We start from the raw sequence: 20,119 nt of genomic DNA on the forward strand, positions 1-20,119 counted from the left end.
ACCTTCAAAGAATAGAAAAGGAATCATTTCATTATGTTGCAGTATGGTCTAAATATTTGATCAGAAGTGTTTCTCCAATTAAGATTTTAAATGAGTCAAGGAAGTTTAATAGTTAAATCTTGTTCTCATCAACTTTTCAGAAGCCATACACCATTCAAGAGCTATGAGAAGATGAAACATTCATGTCACAAAATTTTCATTGAAAACTCATGGTTTCATGAAGTTCACAAAACTGCCTCAACATTTTAATGCAATCAAGGTGAAATCCAGAATATTGCGAGACATTTTATTTTTTTAAGTCTCCATAGTGAATTTTAACCACTTTATATTTCAGGAGTGGTTATATCCTGTTTAAAAAAACCCACATACATTGTGGGATCGTCCTGGTTAGCGCTTTGGGACAGGGATCATCTTTTTTGTTCTGCATTTGTACAGCACCTAGCACAATGGGATCTTCGTTCATGACTGGGGCTCCTAGGCTGTATCACAAAACAAATAAGTAATAATAATATAATGATGTGCTGACCAGTGTTGAAATCAATAGACTGAGAAGTGCAACTGACAAAGCTATAGTCTCATTCACATTGTAACCTACAGTAAACAAGTACATGCCACAGTAACATACATTTTCAATAGAAACATTACTGCTATCTTCAGGCGGCAGATGTTTCTTTTATTTCACATTAATTTTTTTAATGAAAACCAATATGAATATGCTACTGAATCTTTCCCAGCATAAGTCACTAATGAAGAATTGAGCATGACAGGATCATATTTGAGATAGATATCTTAGGAAATAATACATAACATTTGTATTACAGCAGCAGCTAGGAGCCACAGTCATGGACCAGAACCCCATTATGCTAGGCACTGTACAAACAAAACAAAAAGACAGCCCCAACGACTTTACGGTCTCAGTGGAAAAACCCTGAACAGGTGAACCCCCCAAGATTCACAGACCAGTCAGCCAGGGACAGCCCAATACACTTGTCTCTTAAAATTGCTTCCTACCTGCTGCTCAGTAAACTGGGGAAGACTCCAACTCCAGATTTAGGTTATTAGAGTACCAAATCTGTGTGTGCCATGTACAAGACAAGAGGTAAGAGATGGATGCAGACAGACCAACAGGTGAGCAATAAGGCAATATTGGCCAGCATGATAGCCTGTGGTGTTAGCACACCAGCATCCTAACTATTATTATGCCAAATTTATTAACCATATATGATGCTGAGAATGTACTATTTTTAGGCTCAGATTTTCAAAGCTGCCTAGGGGAATTCTCATTGGAACTGAGCATTCTAATCAAATCACCTAGGCAGCTTTGAATGTATCAGTTTAATCATTAGGTAAAACACAAGAGAACTCTTTACACCCTATAAATACACAAACTGTGCTTATTCAAGGCTTTGCTAGAATTTTCTGAAAATCCAATAAAAATTAGTTTACATTACCTCCCCAAAACATTGTTTCAATATTTCTGTTTTAAAAAGGTGCAAGACTTTAAAGATCTAGTTAATGTGATATTTTCCATGTGTAGTACAGTCAAGCTTGATCTGCTGTGGTGAATTATCAAAGATGACAGACCTCTCAGATCAGCAAAAATCAAATGAATGCTCATAGTCTCAAGGGCCTTTTGTTGTGAAACTGAGAAAAAAAATACATTGGTATACAGATGTAGTTGCTCCATGCTTTCCCTTCGATGATTACAAGCATAGTCACAAGCCTAGTACAGAGATGAGATACATTATAGAGTCAGGACAATATTTTTTTTTAAATGACCAAAATCAAATGCAACTAATAATCAATTTAGAGAATTTTATTCATCTGCTTAGACCTCAGCCTTGGACATATTACACCAAGTGTGGTATATGAGTGCATTTTGTGGGGCAGGGGAAACCTTTCAAGAATTTTGAAGTAAATTATTTGGTGGGAAGGATGTGATGTAGTGGTTAGACCACAGGACTGGAAGCCTGGACTACTGACTCTGAGTGCCTGTGAGTTATCTGTCTCTGTACTTCAGTTGGGTATAAAAACACATACATACCTTACTGTGATGATACAAGTGCATTACTGCTTGTGAAGTGTTTTCAGATGCGCAGATAAAATGTAATGCTATGTAAGTGTAAGAGAGAAAGGCTGCAATATGGAAGACCTGAGTTTGAGTCTCTGCTCTGCTACAGGCTTCCTTGGTGAGTCATTTCATCTGTATGCCTCAGTTCCCCATCTGAAAAAAATGGAGATAATATTTTCCTACCTCCACAGAGGGTATTTGAGATTAAACTGAAGATTGTGAGGTGCTCGGATACTATCATAATGGGGACCATAGGAGTCTGATTGTAAGTATTATCTCAGCTAGATAAGTGTAAATTATTATCAGAATTCAGGACTGGTCATACCATATCAGACTCCTGCTCCATCTATTCTGCCACAAAGGAAGGTGCAAAATCCTAATAATTCCATTTATTGTGAAGATTCAGTGCTGTATACAGGGAAAACAATCTTTCCCAGCTTCTTACAGAATGGAGATTTGATGTCCGTTATAATTGCCCCAGTCTGCAATTATTATTCTTGGTTATACAGATAGTAAGCCCAGGTTTTGGAGGTATTTTTTAAGTAAAGCCACAGGTGGCAACTGAATATCAAACACCAAAAAAAGCTCAGCCATCAGACATTTTCACAAAGAAAAAGGAGAGAGACATGGGAATATATTTTTTTAAATGTACTAAAAATTCCCTCCCCTATTTCTTACACCACAGTATAATCACCTCATCTAACTAACTGCTCCTGACATAATACTGGAGAGATCCAGTGGTACATACACCAGGCAGATAATGCCAGGAACAGGAAGAAGAACAGAAAAGAAACCATCCATTTTTTAGCACAGGAGATAGCTGTTTAAATCTGCATAGATTCTAATTCTGAGTCTAATCCAACCTACCCCTGATGGTAGAAGAGACATGTGGGACAAGCCACAGAAAAGCCTGCAAATATCAGAGGGGCCAAAAGGTGTCCCACTAGCCTCAAAACTATTAATTAGCAACTAGCATAGCTGCGCCACAGAATTGTTGCTCCAGGATTCCTCCTCCAGAGGTTGCTGTTAGTCTGCCTCATTATCATCTGGATGGAAAACAACATTCTTTCCTGGGAGCTCTCTGCAACAGTCTTATTGATTAAATTCCCATAGTGTTAAATCATTCTGTAGCTTTCACTCCATTCTGCCCACCTCCCAACCCCTGAATAATAAAACTTTCAGTGGATTTACAGGGGTGGAGGAATAGGTGAGGAGCGTTTTGGTAAACACCTTAATATAATGTAGTTTCTATTTATATGGTGCCCTTAGTATCAGAACATTTCACATGCCAAGACAGTGTTTTTAAAAGCCAAATTAAACTAATCCGACTTTGCTCTTGCATTTATACAGGTTCTGGTCATCTGTACAGTCTCTGCCAAACACATGGGAAATGTCAATTCCAGGCTACTTGTAGAGAATTTGAAATAAAAGAAAGAGAAGCTAGTATGGTGATATGTCCCCTTCCATTCCCCTTCAGAGTTGGAATCTCAACAACAACAACAAACCACTTCACAACAAATCAGCTGATGTGCTTGCATCCATGAGGTGCAAATATATGTAATACAATGCAAAAACAGTAAACTATGTATCAGAATATAAATATAAAGTACTTTGTATCTTCATTAAAAAATTGTATGGTGAAAGAGCCTATCGAGAAACATGGGCCCTGATGCCACAAACTAATGCACCAATGCAGACCCCAGTCAGAGCTGAGCCCTGCACGAGTCTGCGCTAGCCCATCTTTCTTGTCAAATCAAGGGCATAAACAGAAATATAATCCTCTGCTTTCAGCAGCACAGAAGGTAACTGGAAGATATACAAGGACCGTAGGACCTCCTAGAGAAAGATCCAATTTCCATATTTCCATCACCCACCGGTATGAAGAGTCATGCCTTGGGGCAAGAAATTGCTCTTTTAGGCCTGGTCTACACTAGGACTTTAAGTCGAATTTAGCAGCGTTAATTCGAACTAACCGCTCAACCGTCCACACCAGGAAGCCATTTAATTCGAACTAGAGGGCTCTTTAGTTCGAATTTGGTACTCCACCCCGACAGGTGGAGTAGCGCTAAATTCGACATGGCTAGCTCGAATTAGGCTAGGTGTGGATGCTAATCGAACTTAGTAGCTCCGGGAGCTATCCCACACTGCACCACTCTGTTGACGCTCTGGACAGCAGTCCGAGCTTGGATGCTCGACCAGCCACACAGGAAACGACCCGGGAAAATTTGAATTCCTTTTCCTGTCTGGGCATTTTGAATCTGACGTCCTGGTTGGACATCGGGGCGAGCTCCGCAGCACCTGCAACGATGCAGAGCTCTCCAGCAGAGGAGTCCGGGCAATCCAAGAATAGAAAGAGGTCCCCAGCATGGACTGACCGGGAAATCATGGATCTGATCGCTGTGTGGGGCGAGGAGTCTGTGCTCTCGGAGCTGCGCTCCAACAAGCGGAATGCAAAGACCTTCGAGAAGGTCTCCAAAGCCATGATAGACAAAGGATACAGCCGGGATGCGATGCAGTGCCGCGTGAAAGTCAAGGACCTGAGACAAGGTTACCAAAAAGTCAGAGCGGCAAACGGACGCTCCGGAGCACAGCCCCAGACATGCCGCTTCTACGAGGCACTGCATGCCATTCTCGGTGGGTCTGCCACCACTGCCCCACCAGTGACCGTGGACTCTAAGGATGGCATAGTGTACCTGGACAGTTCCTTGGCAATGTTCGCCGATGGGGAAGATGAGGAAGGGTTTGTGGAGGACGGCGCAGGCGACAGCGAACACAATACCGCTTGCCCTGACAGCCAGGATCTCTTCATCACCCTCACAGAGATCCCCTACCAACCGTCCCCGCCCGTTAACCCGGACTCAGAATCAGGGGAAGGATCAGGCGGTAAGTGCTATAAACATGGAAACATTTATTTTTAAAAAAACAGGTATAGAAAAAATAGAAATACTATATAAAAATTTTTCAATGTCAAACTATATAAAAAGTAGGTCCACACATATAGGGATTGAACAATAATCCTCTTGGGACAGTTCAACAAAGCTCTCAGAGAGCTGCTCGAAAAGCCTCCGCAGGAGGTTCCTGGGGAGAGGTGCCTTATTTGGTGCTCCGTGGAAGCACACTCTTCCGCGCCAGGCCATCCTAATGTAAAGGGGAATCATCGCCTCCACAAGCATGGCAGCATATGGTCCTGATCTGTGCAGGGCTTCTCTTAGCATCCGCTCTCTCTGACTCCGAGTGACCCGCCTCAGGGTAATGTCATTCTGGAAGTGCTGCATCTAATTAGGGCAATTAGTGTACTGTTACTATTGTGAATGGTAGACTTTTACTTTGCATAAGAATGACCCTCACTTAACAGCCACGTGTTGGAGGCCACAGAGGAAAAGCATACAGTGATCTTTCCCGTGCACTGCCGGGAGGGGCTGGAAAAGGCTCAGACTTTATGCTTTCCAGATTGCCTTTAGCGGGAGGGCATAGCTATCCATTAACTGTTAAGCAGACTCTACTGTAAAGCTTACCAGGACTGGCTGCTAGATGGATTCAGCTGTCCCTCCCCGCTTGGCATCTCTCCTGTGCAAGACCACAACCACTGAAAGCGTATTCCGAAATCTCGAACTTGTCCTGAGATCTCGTGAGACTAGGTGCCCGTTCACAGAAACTGACTAGACTGTGTTCACTGTTCGCAAACATGTATCTGTTCAAGGAAATCAGTTACTTTTTCCCATCACACAGCTTCGGCTCTTTCCCAGACTGCCCCGTCATCCACCTCTCAGAGGCTGGCTAACATTAGGCGGCGAAAAAAAAAGACTAGGGACGAGATGTTCGCGGAACTGATGGCCTGCTCCACAGCCAAGGCGGCAGAGCAGAGCCAGTGGAGGGAGACCCTATGTCAGCAGCATCGCACACACATCGAACGGGATGATAGGTGGCGGCAGGAAGACCAGCAGGCGACTCAAATGCTGCTTGGGCTAATGAGGGAGCAAACGGACACACTCCGGCGCCTTGTAGATGTTCTGCAGGACCGCAGGCAGGAGGAGAGAGCCCCCCTGCACTGTATCTGCAACCGCCCTCCAACGCCAAGAAGTCCTGTCCCCCCCTCACCCAAAATTACAAGAAGGAGGGGCGGTAGGGGCCGTGAGAACTGTCACTGCACCACAGCAGAGCGCTAATGTACCAGACACCTCTCACGCTATAAATTTGTAGAAGTGCTTCCCTTACAGGATCACCCAGTCCCAAATCCAAGTTTCATCCCCCGACTGTGTAGTAGATTATTAAAAGCGGTTTGCTGTTATTCCCTGTTTCCTTCACGTTTTTCGTGTAAGAAGACTTTGTGTGGGGGGGGGATTTTTAATTGCACTGGATAGCCTACATTACCAGGGTACAGACTTGGGGGCAGGGTCAACTGCAGGGCACACACAGACTGCAGTCACTAGGCACCAGGGTCAGTCTGTGTGGTGTATGCTGCCCCGGTTCATTCGGTGATGTGTACGCTTGTCCAGGGTCCTAGCGCCTGCCATCCCCGAATGTTAAGGCAGGCTGCCCTTACCATGCACTTCCACCATAGCCACGAGCCTCTCCGCTGCCCTGAGCCCCAACAAGAGCCCTCATCCACGGACAGATACTCACCCTTCCCCCTCACCCCTTCCTACGCCCAAACCCACAGCCCACAGCCGTCATCCAAACCCCTATCCAAAGACGGCACCCCTCGCCCCTTCCTGCAAACCCACCCCTTCCTGCAAACCCACCCCTTCATGCACAACCACCTGCAACCATCCCCCACCCCAGAGACCTATGTAGGAGCAGGAGGCTGTCATTCTTCTATTGTACAAGTGGTCTGTACATCAGTGCACACCGTACCCAGCACAGTATGCGTCCATGTTTCAACCCCTGAACAGAAATGCAAAGTAAAAGAAAGATTTATTAACAATTACTGTTCCGTTTAATTTGTTTTAAAACGTGTTTTGGAAGTGGGGGAAACTTGGAGAACGGGGTATGTAACCGCAGATCTCACTCAACACATAGAGACACAGGCCCAGGATCAGCTTCTCTTAAAATCAAGTGGAGAGTCATAGGTTACCCTGCTCTCCGAGGAAACTTGCTTTCAAAGCCTCCCGGATACACAGCGCTTCCCGCTGGGATATTCTTTCGGCACGGGTGTCTGGCTGAGCGTAAACAGCAGCCAGGCGATTTGCCTCAACCTCCCATCCGGCCAAAAAGGTCTCGCCCTTGCTCTCACAGAGATTGTGGAGCACACAGCAAGCAGCAATAACTACGGGGATATTCTTTTCGCTGATGTCCGAGCGAGTCAGTAAGCTCCGCCACCTCCCCTTAAGACGTCCGAAAGCACACTCCACCACCATTCTGCACTTGCTCAGCCGGTAGTTGAAGAGTTCCTTCTCACTGTCCAAGGCGCCTGTATAGGGCTTCATGAGCCAGGGCATTAGCGGGTAGGCTGGGTCCCCGAGGATCACTGTAGGCATCTGCACATCCCCAACTGTTATTTTGTGGTCCGGGAAGAAAGTTCCTGCCTGGAGGCATCTAAACAGACCAGAGTTCCTGAACACACGCATGTCATGAACCTTGCCCGCCCACCCGACGAAGATGTTGGTAAAACGTCCCCTATGGTCCACCAGTGCTTGCAGCACCATTGAAAAGTAGCCCTTTCGGTTAATATACTGGCTGGCCTGGTGGGCTGGTGCCAGGATAGGGATGTGAGTCCCATCTATAGCCCCACCGCATTTTGGGAATCCCATCGCGGCGAAGCCATCTATGACGACCTGGACGTTTCCAAGAGTCACTACCTTTGAGAGCAGTTGCTCAACGATTGCGTGGGCTACTTGAATCACAGCAACCCCCATGGTAGATTTGCCCACGCCAAAGTGGTTCGCTACTGACCGGTAGGTGTCTGGCGTTGCAAGTTTCCAGAGGGCTATGGCCACTCGCTTCTGCACACTCAGGGCTGCTCGCATCCGTGTGTCCTGGCGCTTCAGGGCAGGGGACAGCAAGTGACAGAGTTCAAGGAAAGTGTCCTTACGCATCCTGAAGTTTCGCAGCCACTCTGTTTCATCCCAGACCTGCAGCACTATGCGGTCCCACCAGTCCGTGCTTGTTTCCCGGGCCCAGAATCGCTGTTCCACACCATGAACTTGACCCATTGCCACCATGATCTCCACTGCGCGGCGTACCCTGCTTTGTGAGAGGTCTGCGCCACTCTCCTCACCGCGCTGCCGGAGCCTCCTCGCCAGATTTCTCAGCAGCTGACTGTGGAAGAGGTGGACGATAAGGTGCGAGGAGTTGACAACGGCCATAAGTGCAGCGATGATCGCAGCGGGCTCCATGCTCGCAGTGCTGTGGCGTCCGCGCTGTAACCGACCAGAAAAGGGCGCGAACAGATTTCCCGCCGGCGCTTTCATGGAGGGAGGGCGTGATTGACGGTTCGATGACGACAGTTACCCAAAACCACCCTCGACACATTTTTTCCCCCAGCAAGCATTGGGAGCTCTACCCAGCATTCCAATGGGCAGCGGGGACTGCAGGAACTGTGGGATAGCTTCCCACAGTGCACCGCTTCGAAAGTCGACGCCGGCCCCATTAATGTGGACTCAGAAATTCGAATTAGTGTATTTACTGTGGATACACAAATTCGACTTCATAAGGTCGAATCCACAAATTCGACTTAAGTAGATTCGAAATAGTCTTGTAGTGTAGACAAGGCCTTACACACTTAGAGGCTCCTTGAAAAAAGTTCCCCAAAAACTCCAAGAAGTAAATTGTTGGTGCCACCTACAGGGGGAAAAGGAAAAACTGCTTTCTGATTTGTATATGCACATCTTTGAAGTACTGTAGATGCTTTTTTTTAGTAGCAGTGTTTTTATTCCTAATGAAAAATTATTTTCAGCAGGTTGCTTCTTGTTTAATCTGTCCTGAAGGGGAGAGGCCAGCACAAGGTCGAAAAAGTGCCAGGTGTACTTGGAACAGACGGTGGGGATGTTAGCAGTAGTCCTTAGTTCCTGTGGGACTTCATTCCATAGTCTCAGACCAATCTCTGAGAAAGCACCATCTCCTGCACCGATGAGTTTTTGCCCTTATGGTAAAACATTCCGTTTTGCCTGAGGAGCAAAGTTGTTCATGATGGTTGTGTCACCCAGACTTGTTGTTACCCATACTAGTTACTTAAAAGGACAAGAACACGGAACCTGCCAACTGAAGGTCATTGTGAATGGATAGCCTGCCCTTAAAGGATGTAATGCCTAGTGGCCAGCCCACCCTACCACCTGCCGTGGCCCTCCTCTCTTCCCCAAACAACTGGAGGATGAACTGAGAGAAAGGGGCCAAAATAAAGGTTTTCTCCTCCCTCACAGTGGGAGCAGACATAAGCAGGAAGAGGGCTGGACAGGGGACTCCTGCCCCAAGGAATGAATAGACTGTCTGAGATGCTATCTCAATCCCAGAAGGAGGGCTGAGGGGAAAGTTCAGTTCAAAGGAGGGAACTATTGGCTACTCTAAGGCAGGGAGGCTGTCTGGAATACAACCCTGGTCCCAGGAAGAGGGCTGAGGGAGAAAACTCCTCTTAAAGAGGAATACTGAGTGCCCTAAGGCAAGGAACAGAGAGATTGCCTGAGACAGAACCTCAGCCCTGGAAAGAGAGTTGAGGAGGAATTCAATTGGAAGAGGCAGATACTGACTGCTGTAGGACAAGGGGCCTGGACTATAACCCTGGCCTCAGAAAGAGGGCAGATGGAAGGTAAATACTGTCTTAAGGCAAGCTTGCAATACAACTCAGCTACTGCAGGGTGGGACTGGGAGTGACTTCAAGGAAATGACTCGGTAGCTGGCAAAGAAGAAGAGGTGAGGAACTGTAGCTTCCAGATAGGGGCAGTAGAATCCAGAGACCTGGGGGAAGATATCAGCAAGCTGGACAAACGTAGAAGCTGCCCAAGGAAAATGGTGGAGGGACTGAAGGACTAGTACTTAGCAGCCTAAATCAGGGTCCCTGCGCTGGAACCCAGAGGAGAGGATGGGCCTGGGTTCCCCTACCACTTCCCCAGACTGAGAGAGAGAACATGGGTATTAAAAGAGGCCAAGAACAACAAGTTCCAGATAGATGTCAGGAGACAGGCTTGAAAGCCATTAGATTTTGAATTTTCCTATTTTGAGACTTTTCTGTTTACCCTAGAAAGGAAATGGACTGAATACTTAGTTGGCTAGAGGAGTATATTATAGAAAAGGACAGATTGCTGTGCAACCCGGAAGATGAAAGAAGACATTAGACAAAAAGAACCTTTGTTTGGGCATGGTACTCCAAGAGGAGGCACTGTAAAGGTGAAAGGCTCAGTCTGAATCATAAAAGCAACTTGCCCATTGGTAGACTGATGTAAACTTTTCTTGCCAAACAATTGGTTGGGAAAGCTATCACACTTGGGAGCAGACAATCTGCAAAGGAGCTAAAATTAACCTAGGTTGCCAAGAAAGGAAAAGTCAGGCCAGAACTGTTATGTGAAGACAAGACTGTGTCTGCTCAAAAAATAAAAAAGCAAGAGCAGCATGGAGCAGGACCAAACAGCTCGCCCATGAAGGAGAAACTGAATCACAGCCAAAGTCCTCCTGAGAGGAGATAGTCAAAAGGAGGACAAGCCAGACCAGAATGGAGCTGTCCTGGGGGGGTACAAACCCAGTGAAGAGAATCTGGACCATCAAAACATTCTGAGAGAAGATCCAAACACGAAAATATTAGAAGTGTCTTGGGAACAACAAGAGGGAGCTGGGTTCCAAGGCAACTTGACCTCTGAGCGGAAAATACCTGTGTGGTATGTACATTTAATATCTAATATTTCTCTATTGTTTCTTAAATAAAACCACAATTTGTCATTAAATGATATCTAACTCTTATATAGCACTTATCATCCACAGATCTCAAAGCCCTTTACAGAGGACCTGCAAAATGCTCAGCAGTGTTCTCATGGAATGGCTTTAGGAAGTCTTGCTCTGCATATGGGCAGGGTGAGTCCTGGTGTAAAACTGCGCCTTACACAGATAATATTTTACAGCACTGGAAATATTATGTAGTTGGTTATTATTATTGTGAGTTGCACCACTCCCCAGATCACCAAATCTGAATTCACCAGAATCTGACTAGGGAGGGGTGACAGGTTAAGCAAGGTTTTGTTTGAGGCCCAATCTTTTTCATCTTATGATCTTTAATATCACAACAATGTCACTGATCAGCTTGTGCTCTCACTATGGTTGCACAAAATTAAAAATATAAAGAAAATGCATGTAAGTACCATTTTAATTGAAGAAAATAACTAATATCTTTATGATGAAAAAGTTTCTGGTACTGGAAGTAGCCTGACTCCCTTAAGACAAACAGTATGATTTCCATTTTCTTTTCTACTCATTTTTAAAGGAGCCAATGTGTTGTCACAAATGTGCCTGTTAAATATGTTTAACTAAGGGAAGCCTATGCCCACTGTTAGCACACTGAACTCCGTCCTTTAGTTGTAGGTGTATCATCATGAGTAGCCAGAAGGAGCTAAGCCTGCAGCGAGGACATGTTCTCTCTCTACCAAACACAACAGTATGTATTGTTTCCTGTATTCATTCTTACCTAGATGCACTACCTATTAATAATTGATAGGAAAAATATTCCCCAAAACAGGGAGGAAAAACCCTTGATGCTCCAGCCCTTTCTGGACCTTTATCAAATACTTGTGCATTGATTGAACAGGTTTGGGAAGGACAGTTTTGTAGGTAAGGCACTAGAGGTCTCAAGAGAGCTGGGTTCAATTCTTATCTTTTGGAAGAGATTTAAAACTGAGATTACTGATAACTGTGACTTTAAAAGGTCCTATGGCAAGAATAGGTGTATTAGACCTAACAGCTTGACTCAATCTCAATTCAAGTAATTACAGTCTGCTACCTAATTCCTCCTACAGTTTTACTGGGATTATTTATATTTTGTTTCCTATCCTCAACTTCTGTTGAATTGTGCCATGTTAAATAGTTGCCATATTTCACCCAAGAGGCGGGACTGCACTTTAGTGATGTGTTCCTTTCTATTGCTTCTATGGACCATATTTTGTCTCCCTTACTTACACCATGAGTTGTGCCATTGATATCAATGGAGTGCTCATGAAGTGAGGTACTAAATGTGAGTGATGACAGCAGAAATGGATACTAAATAAGTTCAAGTATTTTGGGATCCATTGGATTCAAAAGAGCTATAAAGTTGTGAGTTATGTTCTACTCTTCTTAGGGTATGTCTACACTGGAGCTGGAAGGGGTAAATTCCAGCTTCAGGAGATATATACCTGTGCAAGCTCTGATCTAGTTAGCATGCTAAAAATAGAAGTGTAAAGTGGTGGGAGGGGCTAACCACCCCAAGTATGTACCTCTAGTCTCTGACAGGATCATACAGAAGGCTGCTAGTGCCTTGCACCACTACAACTATACTTCTGCTAGCACTGGTATGTCTCCTCAAGATGGAACTTACACCACCATCTCCAAAAGTAGACATACCCTAAGAGTACTGTATATGTGGGGTGTATGCAACAATTACTGGAAACTGTCCCCACCAAAATCAAGTTAGAAGCTGTTGGAACAGCTCTTCGTCCATTGTCAAGGGACTATCGAGAGCAAGCTGGTTCTCCACCTACTTGCCAAAGCAATAACGTCTGGGTAGTAAAAAGAACAGGAGTCCTTCTGGCACCTTAGAGATTAACAAATTTATTTGAGCATAAGCTTTCATGGGCTACAGCCCACTTCATCGGATGCATGCAGTGGAAAATACAGTAGGAAGATATATATATATATATATACACACACACACACACAGAGAGAGAACATGAACATACACACTCTAACAAGAGTGATCAGTTAAGGTGAGTTATTACCAGCAGGAGAGAAAAAAACTTTTTGTAGTGGTAATCAAAATGGTCCATTTGCAGCAGTTGACAAGAAGGTGTGAGGAACAGTGGGGGCAGGGAATAAACATGGGGAAATAGTTTTACTTTGTGTAATGACCCATCCACTCTCAGTCTTTATTCAAGCCTATTTTAATGGTGTCCATTTTGCAAATTAATTCCAATTCAGCAGTCTCTCATTGGAGTCTGTTTTTGAAGTTTTTTTGTTGTAATACTGCGACTTTTAGGTCTGTAATCAAGTGACCAGGGAGATTGAAGTGTTCTCCGACTAGTTTTTGAATGTTATAATTCTTGACATCTGATTTGTGTCCATTTATTCTTTTACGTAGATACTGTCCGGTTTGGCCAATGTACATGGCAGAGGGACATTGCTGGCACATGATTGCACATATCACATTGGTAGATGTGCAGGTGAACGAGCCGCTGATAATGTGGCTGACGTGATTAGGTCCTATGATGGGATCCCCTGAATAGATATGTGGACAGAGTTGGCAACAGGCTTTGTTGCAAGGATAGGTTCCTGGGTTAGTGTTTTTGTTGTGTGGTCTTGTGGTTGGTGGTGAGTATTTGCTTCAAGTTGGGGGTTGTCTGTAAGCAAGGACTGGCCTGTCTCCCAAGATCTGTGAGAGTGATGGATCATCCTTCAGGATAAGTTGTAGATCCTTGATGATGCGCTGGAGAGATTTTAGTTGGGGGCTGAAGGTGACAGCTAGTGGCGTTCTGTTACTTTCTTTGTTGGGTCTGTCCTGTAGTAGGTGTAGTGTTCTCTTTCTTCCATGCCCTTAACGGAGGTGGAAGATTTTCACCACATGTATTTTGTTGCTGAACAAGGCTTCACCCAGTGCACAATAGGGGCAGATAGGGAAATGTTTTCAAAGGGCAAAGCTGCATTTTTCATGTGCAGAGGTTGAGAGACAGACTATGCTTTAGCTTATCTCAGGAAATACAGTCAGGATCAGTAGAAGGTTCTGGGGTACTTCACTGGAGTTTTCATTTTAAGACACCTACAACTTTTGCTGAAAGATATAATTACAAGGGCACATCCAGTGATTGTCTGGCTAGGCCGGAAGAATGACAGGAGACATTATATACGGGTTTAAACAGACCACAACTTTATTATTAGATAAACGTCTGGGACTAACCCGGCGGATAAAAAATGTGCAGTGCAGGTGCAAAATTTGTGTCCCTCTAGCAGATCCACTGTTGGCACCCTCCAATTCCAGACAATTTGGGGGGGGAGCCTATCACCCCCTTTTCCTCCAGGTCCCTCCAGCAATTCCTTTACCAATTTCAGCCAATTCCGGGCGGTGGGGGAAGGGAGGGCTTCCACCTGTTCCCCCGCCCTTTTTATCAATGTCCCTCCAGCAATTTCCTTGCCAGCACCAGGTCCCTCCAGCAATTCCCTTGCCGGGACCTTACCAACCACCCCTGCCCTCGTAGGAGGGGTTAAGGTGGACTATGATGATGGGGGGGGGGTTGGCTCCCTGCTGTACCAATCAGCCCCCCAGCTTGCTCAATTATCAAGCACCTCTCCTTAATTCCTTTTCCAGGCCATTTTTCCATTCTTTCGTGCCTTAATTTATGGAGTACCTGCACTGAACATCCGCTATACAGTTAAATAAAGAGTTGTGACATATGGCCTACCACCCGTCATGCTGTGCATGAACAGAGCCCACCTGAACCTGCTGCGAGGAAGGCGAAACCCCTCCTCCCCACACACACACACACACTGCACCTGGCCAATATGTTGGTAAGGGAAAAATTCCTTCCCACCCCCACTTAGTGGGGCGGCTAGCGTAATGCCCACAGCAGATATAGCTAAACACCCCGGCATATTTGTGATCTAATTAGGTAGGGAGGGTGGGTGCTGCCCAGCCTGTTCTGAGTGGAGAGGGGAGTGGCCAAGCCCATGCTGCTCTTTTTAAACCCCTCATACCTAGGTGGTGAGTCATCCACCACTCTGACTGCTTATGTCTCCTCTTTTCCCGCCAATCAGAAAGCATTGCCCTCTTCTCCCGGCCAGCCAGACAACCCCGCCTCCTGCTTAAAGTGCAGGTTGGTGATTTAGACATTGTTTCTTCTAGGAATGAATAAATTAAATTCTACTGAAGGGAGTATATTAGTCTATCAGGGCTAGGTATTACGTTCAGCATATCACATACTTTGCTAAGTAATATCCCCAAAATACCCATAGGAAAACAGTAGCATATATTTTGAAATTTATTTTTACAACAGGCAGTTGTTCATCCGTGGATGAGAGATATCAAAAAAGCAAAATACTAGGCACATACCACTCAGGCTATGACGTATTATTATTAAAAACTGAAAAAGACAATAGAAAACTAATCTTAAAATTCACTTCAGTTCATCTAAAGTAGCAGATTAAGGTCCTTTATAAGGAAACATTTATTTATCCCTGAGATGATCAAACAATCATTATATAAAATAAAAACAGTACATTGACAGGGAATTGCTTGTATGTCACTTACATGTGTTACAGGAAATATGCAAGATATATTCCAATCACTGTTGTTTTCGGTTAACATCATTTACTGAAATTAATCAAAGTTATCCTTTATAACAACTATGAAAGTGTCTTTGTCATGCATTTAAAGTGGGAGCTGAATTTCAAGTCTGATAAGGCAGGCGAGGTGTGAAAGAGTGAAGGGAAGAGGGTGGGAAAAACAGCACTCCTCCAGCATCTCTTCCTAAAACAAGACTGCTATCAGGATGCATGGTGCTGGATTCCACACCGGGCAAACCTTACTCAGCTTTTCCAAGGTGGAAGTACATCCTCTTACAAGAGGAAATATCCTCTGTGCATCTGAAGATGGTTCAAATATGTAAATAGGGTCTGAATGACATCTGATCCTGACATCTAGTAGAGAGCTAGAGGAGAAGACTTCAGGAACCAACCTTGGTTTGCATAGACACACCCACTATGCCCAGGTGTGCAACATGATGGAGCTGCTTTGCCCAAATGATCATTTTTGGTTGGTGCTGGATCGCAAATCACTTTGTTACTGATGGGCAGGGGTAATAGAGGGCTGTTATCCTTGTTGTGTGAATCAAGGGCAGAAGAACAGTGCTTGGCATGCCATGATTGAGGGACTCACCCTCAGCTGAACTGCACTCGCTAGGCAGGGCTGCCAAAGCCCAGTGGAGATGAGAGGGAATGGGAACAGGTGTCTCTATTTGGTGGTGTGGGCTTTGCCTAAAGGTTCCAGATACCATTTATCCCGCTCTTTCTCCACTGTGTAATGACGGAGCTGACTAAGATTCAGTTGAGAGTCTTTTTTGTTGTGGATCACTAGAGCTGAAATCACTGATAACCAGGCCTAAGCATTAGATCTGGTATGAGACACTGTCACTGGTTAAAGAGACTGCCCAGCCTGAGGTTCCCTCATTTAACAGCTGAAATCACTGAGAGCTGTGTTAAGTGGTGGGATCTCAAGCCTTCCCAGAGGTTGCAGTAGAGAAGGCAGTGGCAGAGTGAGCAGCTGATGGAGCGGTGGAGAGAGCAAATGGCCAGCCATAGGAGGATGGAGCAAGCTGCTGGCAGAGCTGCCAGGCGATGGTGGGGCAAGTGGCCAACAGAGCAGCCGATGGCAGAGCAAGCGGATGGCGAGCAGCAGCTGAGGCACTGCTCGTCACCTCCCACCCCGACCTCATGGGTGGCAGGTGAACTAATGCAAATGTACCTCTGAACTCTGGGTCTTTTCTGCCCAAGGACAACTGTGAGTAGGGTGCGGTGGAGGGAGAGGGGAGTGGCACATTGAAGGAACTTTTGTTTGTTGCACTTTCTCATCACAAGGTGAGAATTGGAGGCAAAGGATACTGTCCAACCTACTCTGGGTGGGTGTTTTGCTCATGGTCATATGCTTCTTAATCATGCTTCCAGCATTTCCCCAAATTAATGCCAGATTACTTTCCCCTTTTTTATTAAGGTTTCTTTTCTACGACGGCATACACTGTAGAGTGATCCATGGAGGGCAGCTCACAAACAGCTTCCAGGTGCGAACCGGAGTCAGACAAGGATGCTTGTTGTCACCACTTCTCTTTCTTCTCGTCATCGATTGGATTATGAAGACATCCACTTACGAGCGTAGGAACGGAATCCAGTGGACGTTGTGGACCCAGCTTGATGACCTGGATTTTGCCGACGACCTTGCACTCCTTTCACACAGTAAACAGCAGATGCAAGAGAAGACCAACGTAGTGGCAGCCACGTCATCACAGGTTGGCCTCAACATCCACAAGGACAAGACCAAGATCCTTAGGATCAATTCCATCAGCAACGACCCAGTCACACTGAATGGACGCCCCCTGGAAGAAGTACAGTCCTTCACCTACCTAGGTAGCATCATCGACCAGCAGGGTGGCACAGACGCAGACATCAAAGTAAGGATTGGTAAGGCAAAAGCAGCCTTCTTACAGCTCAAGAACATCTGGAGCTCCAGAGAGCTGTCTTTGGCAATAAAGATTCGACTGTTCAACTCCAACGTGAAATCAGTCCTACTGTATGGAGCTGAAACCTGGAGGACAACCAAAACAACCACCAGGAAGATCCAGACCTTCATTAATAGCTGCCTCAGAAGGATTCTCCAGATCCGCTGGCCAGACACCATCAGTAACATCCACCTCTTGGAGAGGACCCGTCAACTCCCAGCAGAGGAAGAAATTAGAAGGAGAAGGTGGGGCTGGATAGGACATACACTACGCAAGCAGCCAACCAACATCACCAGACAGGCACTGCGGTGGAACCCCCAAGGCAAGCGGAAAAGAGGCCGCCCAAGAAATACCTGGCGACGCGACCTTCAGGTTGATAGCAAAAAAATGGGCTATACCTGGAACCAGCTAGAGCAAATGGCCCAGGATAGAAGACTCTGGAGATCTGTGGTTGGCGGCCCATACCCCAGTTGGGGTGACGGGCATGAATGAATGATTTTCTACACACAAACTCAGTGCTTGCAAGAGGGAAAGTATTGCCTCTTAGAGGCACCGAGGGTGGTGCATAATTTTCCGAGGTTACTGGGTTGGGGCTTGAGCCGGTTCTGTTGTATTGTTAAAAATGAACCCCTAGATATTCAACCCGGCCCTTGTTGCTACAAGCTCCACCTGGCAGGAGGGTTAAAGATAGGATCAGAGGTATCTATAGGTTGATTGGGCACATAACTAATCACTGGATTTTCATTTAAGTTTTCATCTCAATGTGCAGAAATTACAGAACTAACTCCAATTTATGGATGTATTGAGTGCATTGAGATCAGCATATACTACACAAAATATTTATCCAATCATTCCCTAGAGTGGGTAACAGTAAAAACATTTCTGCACACACTTAAGGTAGAAAATTTTCTACTAAAAATCTGTTGGTGCCATAAAAGCTTCTGGACATGAACTCTGTCTTACTGTATATTGTATAGCTCCTAGAACAATGAGGCCTTGATCATACTTGGGACTTATAGGTACTATCATAATCCAAATAATAATGTTGCCACTCTGCTGTGTTTGCAGTGCAGGGTCTCTATATTTGTAAGTATAGGAGAATTCTGGAGTTATTGCACATGCCTGGGGTGATTGATGTTGAGTTTTTCAGAAAGCCCATTGTAACAGTATTCTGACGCAGAGTCTAGTCTCAACTCTAAGCACTTTTTGGATTTTCAAATAAAGAGACATACTGCACTTGAAAATAAAACCAGTAAAATAAGAATATGTAGAAACTCCCTTAGGTTTAGCCTGAGGACAGTAAACCAGTTTAGGCTTTCAAACAATATGATGTTAACAATCATTCTTAGATACTTTGTTTACTCAGAGATGAGGGGGTAGCACCAGTACCAAACAACTAAACCAGATGGATTGTGAAGTCTGTGCCAGGTCTTCCAAATACAAACTGCTGAATGCACTGTTCTCTCTTATCAACATTTGGCAGAAAATACTTGTCTTTTTTTTTTAATTACTATTGCAATACACCACATAAAGGTTTGTGTGATAGTGATGGAATGCTGACCCTACAGAAAGAGAACAAGAGTTTTAGCTCAATTAATGAATAACAGTTGCCGTTTTCTATAATTGTTTTTTCCCTTACTGTCTCAAATGGCCTTATGATAATAATCATGCTATATAATCTGACACAAGTGCTCTTAAAGAAATTTTTAGTAAAGGACTGCAGCCTCAGTGGGAGGTAACTGTTGGAATTATCTTAAACTACTACCTGTCTTCTGCTACAATAGAAAAGGCCTTTAATCGAAATAATCCTTTTTTCAAAAGAGCAACTTTTTTCCCTCTGCAATTCACTCATCTTAAAAAGAGCACTATAGCTTTTGTGCATAACTTAATTCATTCTTCAAGACAAGAACAAAATTTGTCACTGACATTTAGCGCCAGCCGTAGGCAATGGATAAAATGAACTAGTTAGCAATTTAACCTGTAAAAAATATAAAAAAATAAGAGTGGGATGAACAATTTTCTGCCATCAAAGCAAATGGCTAACATTTAGCAAGATTTTATTTTTATTTTTCAGCCCATCCCATCTTCAAGAAGAAAGAAGTCAGGATAACATTTTTTCAGGGTCCTAAATCTTCCTCTCAGCCTATTCCTTTAATGGTTTAAAGTAAATGACTATCCAGAGGATAATTAGGCACTGTGCTGTCGCATCGTGTCAGGTCACAGCTGGATTTAGTCAGCATTAACCTTTGGGGAGAATTGGAATATCAGTATCATTTAAAATTAAAGACGTGTAAGCAGGCATTTCTGGAGATGTTAGAAAAGTAATTGTCTGTAAATTGTTTGACCTTGAGATTTAATTGCATGCACAACACACACTCTAGCAAGAACCCTGGACTGTCTTCATTCTCTCTCACCTCCGTACCATTCACTTTGCAGAACCCATTAAGCTACCTGTGGATTTTTCAGTAAAATATTAAAGATTGTTTTATATTGAGAACAAATGCTTTGAAGCAAAGCTTCTTCCAAATAAAAGGAAATTCTTTTAAAAGGTACAGTAGAGACCTCTCAGATCTGAATTTTAATCTTTAAATCTTAAAAATATTTACACACATAGTACTACTGTTAAAGAACTATGCTTAATTTTTATTCTTTTTTTTTTTTACTAACAAGTTTGCATATT

This window comes from Mauremys reevesii, linkage group 3 (genome assembly GCF_016161935.1).
Source record: "Mauremys reevesii isolate NIE-2019 linkage group 3, ASM1616193v1, whole genome shotgun sequence".
NCBI classification, from domain to species: domain Eukaryota; kingdom Metazoa; phylum Chordata; order Testudines; family Geoemydidae; genus Mauremys; species Mauremys reevesii.